Raw genomic sequence first — 16,231 nt, 5'->3', positions numbered from 1 at the left:
GATTTTTTTTTTCGGTGGAATGGGAATTTTGTTTTATCAAAAAAGGCATATATTTTAATTTCGCAAAATGCCACTGGATATGATGGGATATTTGTACAGCAAAAGATAGCTCTTTTAATTCCTCAGGATTTTTCATATATTTTAATGTGTATACTGGAAATGGTACTGCTTAATTCCAAGAATGGATTTAAGGAACGATATTAGCTTTCAAATGAAGATGGTTTTGTAAAAATCGATTAACATTTCACATATTCACGACCATGCCATAATTCTTTGGATTGAAAAATAGGGTAAAATGCTTATTTAAACTACCCGAAAATAATTCGTACCGTGAGCAACACCCTAGGCATTCGAGTTCTTATCAAAAAAACTGTCTTTTGATGTATAAATATCCCATCATATCCTGCGAAATTTTGAGATATTGAACTAAATGCTTTTTGTGGAAAAAAATTCCATTGTGCCAATTGGTTTGCGATCAAAAGAGACATCCGTGGGGAATTTGGTGCTCGAAATTCTCGGCGTTAACCTTTAAATGCAATTTTGTCTCGACGACACCCGGGACGAAAGGTTCTTATCAACGTCATCACTCGCTGCGTTGCGTAAAATGCGGAACGCATTTCAACGAGTAGGAGATTGCCTTTTCACCCGGTAATAGAGTTGTATACCTTAAAGTTTTTACTAGCTCACTTTGATCGTGGTGAGTGGAATATCACACCTTGTCGGTTGTAATCATTGACCTAGAATGATGGTTTTTTTTTCGCATGCTGACGTACGTCCATCATATGTTTAGTCTCGAAAAGTTTCCCTCCTCGCGTCTTTGCACTATATCGCCGGCTATCCCACGTCCGTCCGTGGAATGTAACCGAATCAGATGATGCGTCTTGCAACGGTGTTATTTTTAGTCATAGACACACGAGCAAACGAAAGGAAGATCAGCGCGGTGTCGTTGGCCAACAAACCCACCAAAGTTCGCATCTTCACACTTGCATAATTTATGCTGAATCACCAGCAACGCACGCACCAATCCAACATCAACCGGGAGAAACGCTATCCAGAGATGTGATGTGCAATCTCTCTCTATCTCTCTTTCTCTAAACAGCAGGCTAGAAATTTTATGTTCGAAATTTAAGACCCATGGCATACTTATGCTGTGTGTGTGTGTGTGTGCAACATCTTCTGCGCTTACTAGATCAACCGGTTAATGGTACCGAATGCCAAAATGCAGCTTAAATCTTTCAAATGGTGCATTCCAAGCTGTCACTGCCTCCCTTCTGGATTCGATCGAGGCGAAAAAGACAGATGGACGTTTCCGGCTGCACTAATTGGCGCAAATTTGATTGAAGGTACGAGGCGCCAGGTAGATTGTTTGTGCTTTTCGCTTTTCACACATCATTTCCAGCGCTGCTCCCGCCCTAGTCCCCAATAATTCTCGCCTCCCTCCCCCTGTAAAATAAATTTCAAGCGAGCGTGCAAGGCAACCAATATGGATCGACAATAAATGTCTGGATAATTTTACCACCTCAAACGATTGGGATTACAAAGGCTAAAATCGCGCAGAAAACCCGATGAGGATCGGTGTTTACTAAATAATATCGCGTTTTATAAATTGCACTCTGTGGTTTCTCGAGGTTAGATTTCGCACGTTTCCGAAATATGTGGGGTGCTTTGCGTAATCGATGGATGTGTTCATCTAAATTTAATTAACTTTGCTTCAGATTTCGAACTTTTGCTCTATCAATGTGATGATATTGAAGCAATCTCAGGAGCCGTTCGCATGAAAAGCATGTAACGGAATTTTTATAGTCTACTACGATGACAAATGGTGGTACGTTCGTTCCAATTTAACGGTACTTGAAAATGAACACCCCAACCCATTCTCCTGGCTTCCACAGAGAATGCCGAGTACTTAAACAAATTTTAGCCTTACCCTGCCGCTCTTGTCGTAGTTTCCCGCGCGGAAATCAACCTTTACTCCACACCCCACACCGCCGGCACCGAGACGCGTCTACGGGAATATCGAGTGTGTGAAAATATGTTATGACATAATCGCTTTATTTTTAAATCAACTTCTTTTCGTTGCTCGCACTCTCTTTCTCTCTTTTGGTCTCTTTCGCACACTCTGTTGTGTGCCCCTTCCCATAGGTTAGTAAGGGAAAAGGAGGGGTCGGGTGGGGGGTGGGTACCCCCACTCGGTCGCTGGGGGCAGAAGCAGGCGACGACACGATGGATGGGAGCAGCGAGAGTTTTCTCCCGACGCAGAGCAATAACATTTTGCCGCATTGCATATACATACCTAGGTCTACTAGATTGCGCACCGACCGGTCTCAGTGGAATGATACATCACCATGACTGGATCGAAGACACCGATGGATGATTGATTTGGGACAATGGGTGTTTGGGGTGTTTCGAGACGGCCGTGTTAGCTTGGGAAAACACGTTTTTTTTTTTATGTAATTCAAAATTCGGTTCACAATTTTTTGACGACTTAACTCCTCGGTACATCCTCTATAAAACCGGGTTTTTGTTGGCCATGTATAACTTTTTTTTAAAACAAAAATAGTTGCTGAGAATTCAACTCAGTGTAGCCAGATATACCGATTTATCGGTATTTATACCGAATTTTAAGATCGATACCGATATACCGATAAAGTTCCTCAGAATAACAATTTTTAAAAAGATTGGATTCACTCAGTATATTGATTTTTTACTTTTTCCCCAGGAAAACATGAGGCACATTTACTCATTGCTGAGTTCCTGCACTTTCTGCGATTACGAGTAAACTTTACTCAAATTTGGATCGTTCTCATTCGCCGTGTAGACTGCTATACACTGTTCAAAGAAAATAAAATCCCTCTCTTCGGTAGTTCGCTAAACTTCTCTTCGGAGGTTTTCTGAACTTCTCGTCGGTGGTGTGGTACTCTTTCGTCAGAAGTTCTCTAAACATCTCGTCGGAACTTCTCTAATCTTCTCTTCAAAAATTTGTTGAACTCGTTTTTTTTTTATTTTTTTGTCAAAAGTCTCAAAATTTCTCCTGAGAAGTTCTCTGAACTTCCTCGGAAGTTCTCTTAACCTATCCTCACAAGTGCTCTGAAATTCCTCAAATTTCTAGTTGGAAGCTTTTTGAATTTCTCATCGGAAAATCTCTGAACCTAAGAGATGAACTAGCCAATGGCTAAAAATCTCTATAATAAAGGAAAAAAAAAATCTCTGAACCTATCTATCTCCAAAAGATCTCTGAAGTTCTTGTCGAAAGTTCGCTGAACTTCTATCCGTAAGTTCTATGAATTTATAGTGCGATGTTCTCTGAATTCTTGTTGGAAGTTCTCAGAACTTCAGGAGTTCACGGAATCTTCTGATAAGTTCAGAGAACTTCCGACGAAAAGTTCAAAGAATTTCCAAGAAGTTTCAGAGAATTTCCGACTAGATGTTCAGAAACCTTCTTTGAGATTCTCTGCGGAAGTTCTCTGAACTTCCTCTCGGAAGTTTTCTGAACTTCTTCTCGGAAAATCTCTGAACTTCTCGTCAGAATTTCTCTGAACCTCTCCTTGGAAATTCTTTGAAATTTTCGTCGGAAGTTCTTAGAATTTCTCGCCAGAAGCTCTCTGAACTGAAGTTTTTAGAACTTCTCCCCGGAATTTATCTGAACTTCTCTTCGGAAGTTGCTCGGAAGTTCTATAAACTTCTTGTCAGATATTCTCTGAACATGTCATCGGAAGTTTTCTGAACTTTTCGTCAATAGTTTTATGAACACTTCTCAGAACTTCTTATTAGAAGTTTTCTGAATTTCACGTCGAAAGTTCTCTGAATCCTTGTCGGCTGTTCTCATTGGAAGATTCCTGAATATCTCGTCGGAAGTTCTTTGAAGTTGTCCTCGGAATTCCTTCGAGCTTCTCGTTAGAAGTTCTCTAAGTTATCGGATGTTCTCTGAACTTCTCCTCTTCCGAGAATTTCACGGAATTTCCAACAAGTTCATTGATTTTCTGATAAGTTCTCGGAACTTCCGACAAGCAAAATAATCTTCAGAGCAGTTCATGAAAGTTCACAAAACTTGAGAGAAGCTCAAGGAACTTCAAAGACGCTCACAGATCTCCAAAGAAGCTCACGGTTTTTCAGAGACGATAATGAAATTTCAGTGAAGCTCAGGTATTTTCAGATAAGTTCACAGAACTTTAGAGATTTTCAAGGGACTTCAGAGAATCTCGAGACAGATCTGTCTAGACGATCACGAATTTCCCGGAAGAGCATGGAACTTTCGCCAAATTTTGTTCGAGAACCCCAAAACATTTTTTTTAAAGTTTCAAGTGAACATCTGGGAACTTGAAAAGGAACTTGTGGGCAGTACCAAGGAAATTTCTTTGAAGTTCCTCGTTAATTTCTGGGAAGCTTTCACCAGTTTTCTCAGAAATTGTTGAAATTTTTCTGCAGTTCGCTGAAGATCTCTCGAAACTTCACTGAAGTATCCTCGCAACGCCTCTGAATTCCTCTCGGATTTCTATTCAGTTCCCTTACAATTTTCCTAAAGCTGTAAGAGAAATTGCTTCCGGAACTTATATTTAGTCCACCCGGAGCGTTCCTAAATCTTCATTGGAACTTTCCTGAAGTTCATCAAGAACTGCTAAGAAGTCCACCCGAAATATCTCTCTGAATTTCTCTCATATTTTAATCATGTTGAATCTAGGGTCAGTGTACCTAAAGTTTCCTCTAAAGCCATCTCGTGAAACACGTTTTGCAACGTTCTAGCTTCATCGAAATGATTCATAATTCACCCCTGCATCGCTGGAGCTGAAACTGTTTGTGGACATCACCTATACGTCGTCCTGCGAGGGCTCCTTGAACATCCATAGCACCAAACCTGCACCACGCCTAGTTACCCGGACAGATGTTCAATAAATTCACAAGATTGATTCTGAGGCGTCTACTCAAACCAACACCTTCATCGGATTAAGGAAAGTTTCCTCTATCCGATGATGCTGTTCATTTGCGTTCGTTTGACGAGAAAAGAACTATCACCTACCTTTTCAATTGCTGGTCTACAATATATTGAATTGACTCCAATTCGCTTGATAGATCGAAATTCTATCCACCAGACTATAAATATAGCGGTACTCGTCAGCTTCTGTCACACCTGGATAATTGAAGTTGCCTTTTGCAACCGATTGGTTTCCTTGATCCGCTTCTTGGCCTGTGTTTTTTTTTATCGTTGGCGGAATAGCGTCATGTCGGTTTCGTTTTTGCGGTGTAGCTACATCGGTGTTACACAGCTGTACACCGAAAAAAATCAGGGTTTAGCTATCGGTTTCACCTTTGTTTACAAACTATTGAAGACGAGCTGTCAATGACTCGCGCTTATTGCTGCTTAAACTACACCGGTGTAGTGTAGCAAAAACGAAAACGACATCAGTCGAATCTGTTATCAAGAGCAAATTTTCATTATGTCGTAAGTAACATCCGCACCAATCCGAGAAAAATAAAGTTTTGTTTTGATGACCGAAAAGTTATTCCTATTTTCAAGTAAACACATATAATCTCATAGTGATAGCAATGTTTAACATATTTAGCAGGGTTTTAATCATACAAATGCAAATCGCTAGCTTTCATGCTAAAAAATACTGGTTTTTGAGTCAAAAGTTATTATACATCGTTTGGTGGCCCCTATTGTTACTTAAGTCAAAGTGTATTTACCAGGATATTTGGGAGAATTATCAATTACGTCTCCTTACGTGCAGCCCATTCATCATTTTAGGACCACCGAAATCATCTTAGCAACAAGCAGTTCGATTTATTCACTTTAATAATGGGGAAGCGAAACGACGAACGCACACTTTTCACGGATTTCTCAGCGCTGTTACTTAAGTCAAACGGCATCTCCATAGAAATTGGGTGACTTAAGTAACATCGAAAACTATTTTGATCAGAAGGTGATTACGTCAAAAAGCAATTCGACTGGTAAATAAATTTAAAAATGGGATGTGATCCTATATTCGGACAGTATATAGTGTAATAGCAGGAGCATCGATTGACACTGATAGCTCGACTTTGTTTACCTTTGTTCACTAGCGTGCACAGGAATCTTGTTAAGGAGGGGCAATTTTTTTTCTGTGGTGCATTTAATCTGGGGATGGAAAGTACTCCAAATTGCGTGGTGGATGGTGCTGTCCATCCACCACTGTTTCCCTACTGTTCAATTTAGCTAATTTTATTAATTTTTTGCTCCGGTGGTGGTTCATCTTCTGCAATGCAAACTGCTTTCAGACAGCCAGTGGAATTGGTAATTTAATGTTGATGATGATCGGTTCGTCAAATGGTTGCAATAATAACCGAAATGATACATTTGCTGCAATGTTGTTGCCTGGGTGGTTGGATTCAGCTGAAGTCATGTCAGATGGTGGTGATAGCACCGACAAATCGACATGAATGACCAATAAGAATCGCATTCTCCTTTCGCATGCACACTTCGTCGACAAGTACAAGGTTCAAACAGCATAGCAGTGAACAAACAGTATATTGCCTTTGATCAATCCAATCTTGATCAGTATTGCTGAGTACTTGGCATTGATGAAGTCTGCAAGTAGTAGACTAAATACGCGTATCTGTCAAAAGATAAGCAATTATAACGGAATTAATAGGAAATAAACCAACACACTCAAAGCTCTTCATAAAAGTATATTGCTGTTTTTGTCCTTGCACTTGGCTTGTACTCCAGCAGTGCTGCCAGCCATTGTGCTAGCACTGTCAAAACATACTGTCATCAACTGCTCCCAAGAAATCTGCATCGCTGTCAGGACCTCAGAAATGCTATTGACCTAAATACCAAGGCTAATAGGATCATTAAAAAGGTTTAAAAAATATGTAACGATTGCAACAAACTATTTTTACAAGCGAGTAAGACAACAATAGACCAAGCTTTCAATTAGAGAATCCAAAAGCTGTTTTTAAACTTTGTACAGTTGTAAAAAAGTCCATCCTCAGAATTCCTTGAGGTTCTTTTTGAAATTTTTGAGCTCTTTTGAAATACTTCTCAGAAGTCCTCACAACACCTTGGAACTAGAGTTTCAGAAGAATTTTCTCAGTACTATCCAGAAATTATTACCGGAATGAGCTAATTGGTATTCCCTTGAAATTTTCCCCAAAAACCCTTTGGAATTTCACTCAAAATTTAATTTTCTCTGTATTATTTTCGGAATTATCTTAGAACTATCTGCAGGATTCACTAGAAATTCACCCCTATTCTGTATTTCGTTTCGAACGAAATTCTCATACAAAAAAATATTTTTTTGTACGAGAATTTCGTTCGAAACGAAATACAGAATAGGGGTGATTATTCGCAGAATTTTCTTGGAATACTCCCCAGAAATCCTTTGGAACTGTCCACAAAGTTCAATATCCTTGAGGTTCTTCTCGGATTTTTTTAGAACTCTTCTAAGAACTGTTTTTAAAATTCTTCTCAGAAGTCCACTGGAATTATACTTAGAACTCTTCATGATTTTTTTGGAGGCGAACCAGCCCAAGGCTGAAAGGCTCATTAATAAAGTTAAATAATAATAATTCATGATTTTTTCTCAGAACACCTTGAAACTGAAATTCCTTTAGATTTTTAGAAATTTTTCCCAAAATGATCTAGAAATTATCCTTGGTATTTGCTTGAAATTTTGCTTAAAATCCTTTTGGAATTTCGCTCAAAAATTGATTTTCTCGGTATTCTATTCAAAAATATTTTGGAACTATCTGCAGGATGCACTAGAAATCATCCACAGAACTTTCTTTGAATTCTCCTCAGAAATATTTTGGAACTGCCATAAAAAATCAATATCGTTGAGGTTCTTTTCGAAATATTTTTGAACATCTTTTTTTTTCTCAGAACACCTTGGAACTTAAATTTCCCCAAAGTTTCAGAAGAATTTCCTCTGTATTATCCAGAAATTCTTCCCAGAATGAACTTGAAATTACTCTCGGAATTCCTTTAAAATTTTTCTCAACATCCTTTTAGAATTTCAATTAAAATTTGATTCCCTCGGTATTCTTTTCAAAATTATTATGGAACTATCTGCAGGATGCTCTAGAAATTATCCGCAGAATTTTCGTGAAATCATCCCCAGAAATCTTTTCTTTTGGAACTGTCCTCAGAATTCAATACCCTTGAGGTTCTTCTCGGAAGTCATGTTAAGTCATTTACCAAAACGTTGTAGTTTTTCTACCAGAAATGTTCAATAAAGCTTGCCCCTCCATTCACCAGAACTGTGCAATTTTTACATAAGGAATTTTCAATTCAAACTTGCCCCCAGGTAATATTAAACCAGAAAATTTCAATTGACCTGAACGATGCAAATTTTCCACCGTTAATGCTTCTTCAATCTTCTGATTGGTGCAGAAAATTAAGACCAAAATTTTTCCAAAAACCTTACCCATCCGTTCACCAGAACGGTGCAGATTTTCCACCAGAAATTTTCAGTATAGCTTAATTTTAAATAAAGCTTGTGCCTTCATTTACCATAACAGTGCCAGATTTCCACCAGAAATATTCTGATCATTTCATTTATCAGAGCGATGCCAATTTTACACCAGAAATTTTCAATAATGCTCCTCCATTCACCAGAACGGTGCACCAAAAATTATCAGTGAAGTTTGTTTCACCATGCACCTTTGTGGTGCAATTTTCAGGCTTTGTCTCTTCATGCACCAAAATGGTGCAAATTTTCCACTATAAATTTTCAATGAAGCTTGCATTCATCAGAACGATGCAAATTATGTACCAGAAAAATGAATAAACCTTGCTTCTACATTCACCACAGTTATGCAAACTTTCCACCAGAAATGTTCAGTTAAATGTGCACCTCAAAATTGTTGGCATGATTCAATTTTTTCACCAGAGTTATTCATTTTGATTGGTCCCTCCATGCACCACCTTGATGATATTTTTACACCAGAAATATTCAATAGAAAGCTTTTTCTTCGATTTGCCACCACGAAGGTGAATTTTTTTAATTTTAAATTTACCCTCTTCTTTTAACTCTCCCTGAAACACATTGAAAAAATAATTACACCAGAAATTTTTTGTATGCGCCACTGTGGTGCAATTTTTTAACCAAAAAATGTCATCGAAGTTTCTCCTTCATGCACCTTTGTGGTGCAAATTTCAGGCACCATCTCAAAGGAATTGACGCAATAAAAGGTTTCCAGTGCCCTTATATTATGAAATGAAATTATTTTACTTTCAAATCAAGTTATTTTATATGATAATTTTGTAAACGTGGAAATAATCATATTTATAAAAGTTGGGGCAATTGCCCCACCTTGCCCCACCCTGTGCACGCCAGTGCCTTTGTTACATTCGACGTAATGAAAATTTGCTCTTGGTTTCAGCTTTCAGTAACTGCTTGCACGGTAACCAGCGTAAACACATTAATGTGTAAAATTTCACACATTCGTGAAAAAAGGGGTCTACTCATAAAATGTGTAAACTGAGTTTACACATTTATGTGTAAACCCAGCAAACGTCAATAGAAGTGTATTTTTTACACATTTTTCAAGAACGGTTTTTACAGCAAAATGTGTAAAAAGTAATCATTTCTAGGACTTAAATATAATGGGGGCGCATGGTTTTTTATTAACTTCGGAATTTTCTTGTTTGTGTTAATGATAAAATAAAGATTGCTCGAAAACAATAATATTTTATTTAAAAAAGGAATGCCATAAAAAAAACAGTACCGGTGCCGGTGTTGTAGTGATAAGCGTGATTGCCTCTTACCCCAGCAGGTCTGATTTCAATCCCAGTCGGCACCGCTGGGATGTTCTGAGGCATAACATCTCTGATCACGCCGAGAATCACGCCTTCCTTCAGAAGAGAAGTAAATCCATTGGTTCCCGGTTCATGAGTTGATGGATCGATAGGCAGGATGGGAGCTGCCTTCCTGGCGTCAGTAGCATTGGTGCTCAGCACGGAAAACAAATCAAGGAAAAAACAAAAATCAGTATGAAGCAAGCAAGCGAGACACCGGACATTGATTATGATTTTTTTGTTTTTCGAAAACTTAACTATGGAAATAGTATAAATCACCTACCTTATAGTATGTCCATCGTCGTACTGTCCAGCTTGGACCGTAGTTCCTTTATTTTCCTGTTGCACTTCATTGAAATATATACAAATTACGTGCGTAAACAAGGCAGGCTACAGCAAAGTTTGAAGTTTTTTTTACCCATTAATGAGTATAAAAATACAAATTTTTTAACTGGTACTACATTCTTAAAATGTGTATTTTTTTACACATTTTAAGATCTCCAAATTTACACATTTTTTGACAGCTGCATATAAATATAAAAAATGTGTCTTTTTTTACTCATTAATGTGTTTACGCTGGTTACCGTGTGAATGCTGCGCTGCAGAATAAATAATATAAACATGATATCGACAGTGAGCATGCATAAGGGCCTATACGCGATGATCGATTCTCTTCGTCGATTTTCTCTTTGCATTGCTACAGCTAAGCGAAACAATTTTGTAGAATTTATTCAATGTAGAGTTGTAACAGGTTGCATTGGCTATCAAAAGCAACAGCAAACGCACCGACAAACGTTAAATCTAGCGAGTTATTAACAAAAGAGAAAATCGATTAAGAGAATCGATCCTCGTGTATACGCCCTTATGAATGCTCACTGTCGATATGTTGCTTAGGCAACTGTGTGTGTGAGAGCAGTTTTTTTTTGGGCTGTGTGCTTTTCGAAAATATCGAATTTTCCCTAATACTTCGAAATCGGGTTATTAAAGTTAAATCCAGGATTAAAATTGGAGATAATACGGCATGGTGCTTAGCGAAATCTAGGATAATTATAGATTGACCTATTATCTTCGATTGAGCTTACTGTCATCATTGGTGAAAAAATGACAGCACAGTGATGATGATGATGATGATGATGATGATATGGATCTAGTATTCACTGTAGCAAGACAACTGTCGGTAGACTGTGGACTATCGTCGCTGTTCGACTTGATCAAGTTTAATAACCTCTAATTGTACTCAACCTGCCATTGTATGAAGGGTCAATCCGTGGGCAGCATCGCCCCCGTGCATCCACGGGATAAATGAAAATCTCCTTCCAACAACAGGATTATAAAACCGATTTAAAACAGACCATCCAACAGGAGGATGTTTCATAAGGTTTGACACCGCCAGGGTTAACCTCAATCGGATGACAGCTCAGTGATACTGTTTATGTGAACTGAAATTTTTCATCGGTATATTTTCTCGATAATTTTCTAGATTGTTTAAGTCCCAGCATCTTTCCTTCAAGAAAATTTTCCTCGTTCCAGAATAATGAGATTTTTGTCTTGGACTGCTATCTAGAAAAGTTGTTTAGGTCCCAGAGTTATGAAAATTTGAGGTGTTTCTGTCTATATCCCAGGTCTTTAAAATTGATTGTCAACATTTGTCTAAATTCAAGACTTGGATGATGTTTCTCTGTGCCTTAATTTTTCGTTCTAATCACCAATTTGCGATCTGTCCGTAAAATCTCTTGAAAATTCTCATAATATTTAGTTCATCAAAGTGACTGTATCCTGAAAACCTTGTCCAGTCCAGAAGTCTTGAAATTGTTAAAGGTCCAGAATATTATTTTCCCTGATTTGTTATCGAAGTTCACGGGCTTTTCCCGGTGATTTCGAATTCACGGATTTTTCTTGGTTTTGCTGATTTTCTGGTTCCCTGCATAATTAACCAAATAATATTTTGTCGAGGTCGAATTTATGGGATAGTTAAACCATTATTTGTTTTATTTTAAAGCAGCATGAAATTTTTTCATGATTAGTGAAAGAGCGCTTGACCTTGATAGTTTCATCTTTCATGAAACACATCAACAGAGGCTTGATGACGTATATGACGTAAAATTAAAATATATATTTAAAGCATTTCTCACGTGAAAAAAATTGAAGATTACACGTAATATGTTCCATCCAAATAGTTATCTAAAATAAAAGTAACGTAAACGAGGCATAACGCATATTAAACAAATTAAAAGAGCGGTGATAGAGTATCGGTGATCGGATTGTGAAACCATAATGAAGTTTCGTTTCAACTCGATAATTGGCGTTACTTTCATAGAAAGTGATGAGCAAAGCAACGGCGAGCAAATCTACAGCCAGCCTTCATCCTAAGCGAGCTTCTTTTTCATTTTCGTATCGTCCGAAGTCAAGATGAAAGAGGCAAAACTCGAGTTTATTTAGAGCTTCGAAAATGTAGAGCCCTGGTCGCAGTCAACGAAATATTGGAACCATTTTTTTCGGTCAATAAATGTCACTATTAGTAACTTTTTGATTGCTTTAAAGTTACTATTTGGTAACTATTTTTTTTGTACATACCCACTACCAGCCCTGCAGTGGAGATTTCAGATGTTGCTAACGAAAGTTCTAGACGATTTCGACGAAGTTTGCTGATGTTCCCAACAGAAGAGGTTCCAGGAATAAAGAACGAGTTAATTCAGTTCCTTAATAAAAATAACCATAAACATCTGCTTAATACTCTGTTATATACTATGTGATATAGCCTCCCTAATAAATAAATACCATAAACGAACTGTATCTCGGATGGGTAAACTATCCCTCAAATGGTTTGGATGATACCCCGAACACGTCGTTAAGCTCTCTTTTGTGGTTATTTTTATTAGGGCTATCTTGATCTGATCTATACATCAAGTTTTTAATGGAATATAACGGATATAACGTGCTATAACTAAGTATTTCTACCATTTGGGTAATCGTTTGTTTATGGTATCTGCAAATCTATGATGATTTTTTACAAAACGACGAACGAAAATTCAAAGAGTCGAACGTCAATTTGTCGAAACTGTTAGCTCACCCTCGCAAATTCACACCACTATCAGAAGGGTTAATCTTTTCCCAACAATATAGCGGTGTTTGTTTGTGGAAGAGGACAAACGAGCCTATGACATAGATAAATACAAAAAAGGCTGAATAGATGATGGATTCTTGCATAATCAATCAACAATATTACAAAATAAACGAAATATATATATAAAAAAATCCGAGTTATGATTTGTTGAAAAATTTCGCTCTGCTAAGTACTGATTTCTGAGGTCCGTGTAAGGGAAGTCACTATTTTTCCACTACAGAAACCACCCGTTTTCTTATGCAAAATGATGAATGCACAAAGCACGCGAAATCTTATTAAAAAAGCAATAGTTAGTCGATTTGATTTGCTCAATCGGTAGGTAAAAGACGTACCTAGGTCAATTTATTTATTTTTTCTTTATTTAAGAGATTTTTAACCATACACACTTATCCAGTCAATAACTTTTACCGAGTTTTTGAATTGCGGAAATGTTCGGTAAAATTTAAAAAAATCTGTGGAAAATTCAAAGTTGAGAAAATGTTTTACGAAGATTTACAGACTTACTTCTGTTAACCCCGTTTAACGATAAAAAATAAAATTTGTCGATTTTATCGAATCTTTACGAATAACGGTCATTTGAATTTTAACCGAGTTTTTCAGTAATTCAAAAACCCAGTAAAAAAATACTGACTCCTGTAAAAAAATCTAAGTGTGTAGGCTAGTTCATCTCTTTGTCATGGGAGGTAAATTTAAGGGATTTCTCGCTAAAATGTTCTGATCGCGAGATGTTCCCGATTAATTGCAACATTTCCCAAAGAAATAGTTGCAGAATTGTGCACCCTATTTTTTCTAGCATCCTGAGCCCTACCTTAAATCGGACATTCCGGGCTTTTTTCAGACTGTTTTAGACAATTATGAAAGGGGCGTCATTTGGAAATTAAGAATCTGATTCACAAAGTACCACAATTCGCAAAACAGTGGCAACTTGAACCATTCCGTAGGGGAGTGCGCAGTAGGCTCTGCCCGCAAACGGTCGGTTTTAATTTCGCTGTCACAAATTCCGTATTTTCCGCGTGCTTTTTGGCTTGTACTAAGGCAAAAAGTAATTCATTTTTATTATTATCATGTGTATATAGATTCATTATGATTAATTTATCAGTGTTTTAATATTGTGAATTATTGTGAAAATTCCCGGGCTAGAATTTTGTTTGAATAGTTGTGTTGCTGTAGCGTCGTGCTAGTGTGTTCCGGTGCTACGCCTCCACTTCCGGAAGCATTGGCGTTCTGCCCCTGGACAAAAACCGGGAAAGATGAATTTGCAGATCAGACTACGATGCTTCCACGTCGAGGACACAATACATAAGCGGTGAGATCTAACTGATTACAACTAGATATAAAAATATGAAATGCATCCTACTAAATACGTGCCATCTACAAAGCAGGAATTGCTTTGATGATGGAAGTGTACACGCAGTACCAATATACATTTTATATCGGTACTACGTGTATGCAGGGCTTGTTGTAAGTGAAAGTAACCTCGGAATGGACGTGAGTGACCAGACATTCTGAAATGGGTTACTGAATCTCAACAGAGCTATCACCTTTCAACTTCCTGGCTAAAATTTTTTGCAATGAGATCAGTATAATAATGATAGATTATATTGCAAACATTTTTCTTCCATAAAAACACTGCCGGACAGTGGAAGTTGGATTGTATATACATACATACAAAAAAACTTGAACCATTCCGTAGGGAATTGTAGTTGATTTTTACACCCAGCAAAATAACATTTCACACTAGTTCTAGTGAGTTGCTGTCTCGGGAAATGTTGTTCAGTGTGTCAAGGACTGACATTTTGCATTAGCAGATTAGTGCCGGATCGTGCTGCGGAGATGGCTTTGTAGTCTATCTTTGCTAAATTAAGCTATAGAGAGCCGCCATCTTGGGCAAAGTTGAACAGTATGTCTTTTTATGTAAATAGTTTAGTTTCGGATCGTGCTGTGGAGATGGCACTGTAGTCTATCTTTGCTAAATTATGCTATAGAGGTTCACCGTCTTGGGCAAAGTTGAACAGTATGTCAAGGACTTTCATTTGAGAGTAGCAGATTAGTTTCAGATAGAATTCAGAATCGAATTCTGAAGAATGTTAAAACGGAATTTTAAAGAGAATTCCTCGATAATTCTAAGAAGCACTGGCGGCACGGGTACTGGAGTTTACAAAAAAAATGTCTTCCTAAACATTTAATTCTTTTCGCAACGACCATAGTAAAGACACACACAAAAAAGTTGGAGGGTGGTGTACAAGACACGACCGCATTGTTGACGTAGGACTACGAAATTTTTGTTAGATTTTCTAGTTTGTTGTTTCGGATATTATTTTGGAATTAAGTGAATATCATAACTCAACTCTTTTGTAGAAAGTTGTGGTGGCCCTGAACTGTGATGGTTTCTTTATGGCAAGCTTTGCTATAATCACTGGACCTCGTGTTTATTCGCGTTTATACATATCACTTGCGCAGGCAATCAGTTTGGCACGGCATTTGTGACCAGCATACCTTCCGGTAGCATGAAACAGGTCCGGGAACATTAACGCCAAAGAACTCACCAACACACTTTTTGTTACATGCCTCATGCATCTAACAAATGAAATTTTGATTACCTTTCTTTTTGAACACGCCGGTAAAGTACACAGACTCCTCCCATGATGAGTAGTTTGCTGTCAAGTAGCGACAGTGGCTCCTCTCCTTTTGTACTCTCTGTACTTTAAGTCTATACTCTCTGTACTCTGTATTATTTAACGGTTCGGACGATTTCGAAAATGTCGCACAGCAGGAGAATGCATACGATGAGGGTTTCTCAGTTTGTGAAAGTGAAACGGAATAAATTTAACCCTTATTATTTCCCTAACAAATTATTTGATTTTTTGAATCATTTTGATGTATTTAGTGACAAATTGAATGGGTGAATCATGGGTTACTCTGTATAAATTCTATTCTAACTCTTTTCTGAAATGAACTTGGTGGTCCTGAAAAGGGCCGTTTTGTTACGTTGGTGATAAGTTTTAACCTCCAAAACCGTACAGAGTGCGTCCCTGTCGCTTCAGAGAGTAGACGACATCCATGGCCGTGACGGTTTTGCGCTTGGCGTGTTCAGTGTAGGTGACGGCAACACGGAATTGTCTAGGAACACCTTCAGCACACCTCGGGTTTCTTCGTAGATCAGACCGGAAATACGCTTGACACCACCACATCGAGCCAGACGACGGATGGCAGGTTTGGTAATACCCTGGATGTTATCACGCAGAACCTTCCGATGACGCTTGGCGCCTTCTTTTCCAAGACTTTTGCCTCTCTTGCCACGACCAGTCATTGTTGCTTGATGTTTGTCGTTG

The 16,231-nt window shown here is 38.0% G+C and overlaps 1 protein-coding gene across 11 annotated transcripts in view; it reads left to right on the top strand.

The window, feature by feature from the left end:
• LOC135697409 (uncharacterized) overlaps positions 1–16,231 on the top strand; it is a 96,804-nt gene that overhangs the window by 54,637 nt on the left and 25,936 nt on the right. The window lies entirely within an intron of this gene.

This window comes from Ochlerotatus camptorhynchus, unplaced genomic scaffold (genome assembly GCF_037179485.1).
Source record: "Ochlerotatus camptorhynchus isolate MF236.1 unplaced genomic scaffold, CSIRO-AGI_Acam_v1.1 ptg000070l, whole genome shotgun sequence".
NCBI lineage: Eukaryota > Metazoa > Arthropoda > Insecta > Diptera > Culicidae > Ochlerotatus > Ochlerotatus camptorhynchus.
The sequence above is the reverse complement of the archived record's forward strand: the minus strand, read 5'-3'. Positions and strand labels throughout refer to the sequence as shown.